Source organism: Ahaetulla prasina, chromosome 12, assembly GCF_028640845.1.
Source record: "Ahaetulla prasina isolate Xishuangbanna chromosome 12, ASM2864084v1, whole genome shotgun sequence".
NCBI classification, from domain to species: domain Eukaryota; kingdom Metazoa; phylum Chordata; class Lepidosauria; order Squamata; family Colubridae; genus Ahaetulla; species Ahaetulla prasina.
Window position 1 is genome coordinate 23103583 of NC_080550.1, and position 3020 is coordinate 23106602.

A 3020-nucleotide genomic window follows, 5' to 3' on the forward strand; every position below is an offset into this window, starting at 1 on the left:
ATAAGTTGACTTTGTAAAAATATACAAATCGAATGAGACTATTGCCTTATACACTGTAAGCCGCCCTGAGTCTTCGGAGAAGGGCGGGATATAAATGTAAAAAAAAAAAAAAGTTTAATAGACAAGTGGATAAGAAGTCTTACCTGATCCAAATCCTTGACCGGGTGCCTTAACTGAAGTACATTCCCAAGCAGTGGTAACCTCCAGGGTCCAGGGGGGAAACCTTTGGGATGTTTGCTTATCCAAAACCAGAGGAATAGGAGGGAAATAACAACCAGCCAGCTGAAAACAGCCATGTTCAATGCAGAAAAGTCTGCCTCCCTTTGTGTTTCACTGCTGCGGTGTGTCTGACAATTTCTTTCGTTTCTCTCTACCAATGTCCGTGACAAATCATCCAAAGATTACACATTTAAAGTCAAGATGTCAGAACACAGTGGTCAGAAGCCAGATTTCATAAGCTACATTTTGGCAAGCAGAAAATGAACATTAGGAACCTTGGGGTGTTGTGGGAGGGACTTGTCCAACACAAATACAGCTTTATTTGTCTAAAATGTCAGAAAACATTTCATCCATGAAGCTGGAGAATATGGTCCTGCAATTAGCCAATGAAAGGCAACATTATTGAAAGAAAAACAATGGGGGGAGGGGAATCCTGATCATGTCCCCAGTGGGGCTACAAAAATATGGCTATGCTCCTTTTTCCAGCCCTCCCCACCCCCCAAATCCACATAATATGGAAAATGTGAATACACAAAGTTTGTAAGCCAATTTTGCAAGCTTTTCTCTTGGCTTACATTATACTCATGGGCAGGGTGAAATGTAAAATTTGTTACTACCAGTTGTGTGGGCGTGGCTTGGTGAGGTGGGGTAATGTGACTAGGTGGGCGTAGCCAACTTTTTTTTTTTTACTTTTAAAAGCATTTTTTCTACAAGCTCTTCTGCCGAAGAGGTTGTTAAAAAATGCTTTTAAAAGCCTGTGATGATCAGGCAACTCAGCTGGGATCACCAGAGGGAAAAAAGCTTTCAAAGGGTTCTGACGATCCCAGCTGACTTGCCTGATTGCCAGAACTTTTAAAAACATTTTTTCTACAACCTCTTCGGCTGAAGAGCTTGTAGAAAACATGCTTTTAAAGGGTTCTGATGATCAGGCAACTCAGCTGGGATCACCAGAGGGAAAAAAAGCTTTTAAAGCCCAGTTGAGCCGCGCAATCATCAGAGGCTTTTTTTTTTACTTTTAAAAGCATTTTTTCAGCAAAAGAAAAATATGCTTTTAAAAGTTTAAAAAAAATCTGAAGATCGCGCAGCTCAGGGGGGGCAGGGATTTTTGCTACCGGTTCTATGAACCACCTGCCGCCATTGCTACCAGATTAGGCGATTCAGTCCGAACCGGGAGCATCTCATCCCTGCTCATGGGAGGTTTGATAGAAAGGCTCGACAAAGTCAGAGGCCAAAGTCTCCCATTACTGGTTTTGATATCTAGCTGTGACTTTCAATTTGGTTTGGAGTAGGGTGTTTCAAGTCCAGAGAGCTCTGTGTTCTACAGCAGAATCAGCCCAGAAACAGAACAGTTGAAACCACCATGATTTGGCTGGGCTATAGAAATATTACAGTTGTTTGGAATTCTTTTTCCCCCAGTCTATTTATGCCCAAGGCACTGCAGTAGATTTTCTTCCAAATCCCCCAAGGAGTTTTCATCACAGTCAAAAGCAACACCCAGTACAGATATGCCCAGCTACCATAAATATCAGCTTTTACACAGTATGAAAATATATCCATATATTTGTTTATCCTAAGTTTTAAATCCTGAGTTATTATCTCTAGATCTACTCTAGCTTTCAACAGTTGGAATGGAATGGAATAGAATAGAGGAGAGGAGAGGAGAGGAGAGGAGAGGAGAGGAGAGGAGAGGAGAGGGTAGGTAGGACAGGACAGAATAGGCCAAGTGTGATTAGTCACACAAGGAATTTGTCTCCAGTGCAAAAGTTCTCAGTATACATACAAACAACAATATAATCAGTGCACATACAAATGTATAAACAACATAGACATGCAAATAACATATGTATATACAAACAAGATAATATAATAATAAGACACCAATAAGAAAAGATAATAGAAAAGATGACAAGGATAATAATAATAATACAGTCATACTGCATGGATAAATGTTCTTAGACATAAGACAATAAAAACTGTGGCAATTAAAAGTTATTCCTCCAATATTATTATAATTATAATATTCTGATCATATTATTATTCCTCCAATACTACTGAATACTGAATGTTCCGATGCTAATGAAGGTGACACTAGATTTAGCCTCAATTTTTCCTAGTACGTTTTTTTGTGATGCAAAAAACTGCTTATTTTATCATTATTGTGCTGTTATCCCTGCACTTTTATATTCTATATTTCATTTTTATTTCTTGTTACGTAACTTACATATGTACATACTTGTGAATTATTGCATATCTGTGTGGTTGTTTGAGTTCGTGTGTCCATACACACATACACGCATAAAAATGCTTTTTGAGTGATATTATCTTTCCTGGCCTTATGGCCGCAGTACTTTGCTTTGATTTGAATGTAAAAAAACGCTCCCACACACATCAAGAAAAATTCCTTCAGATAAGAGCGTACAGAAATACAAATAGTCGTTGACTTCCAACAGTTCATTTATACTCTTAGGAATGGATGAAAACTAATAAAACAAATATACAATTATTTACTAAGTATTAGTAAATGCCACAAACAAGAGGGAGTTAAACTATTTTCCAAAGCACCTGAGGGTAGAACAAGAAGGATGGAATGGATGGAAACTAATCAAGGAGAGATTGAAGAAATTGAAGAGACATGGAAAATGAAATTCATCATCAGAAAAAAAAAATAAGACTGGTCATCCACTGGATGGTTTTGTATAGGATAGCATTTTATTTATGCTTTTTTTTTAAAAAAAATGATTTTGTGCTGAATTTGAAGTAGAGGTGGCCACTGGCTGTTGAAGAGAATGGGATCGTCTTGC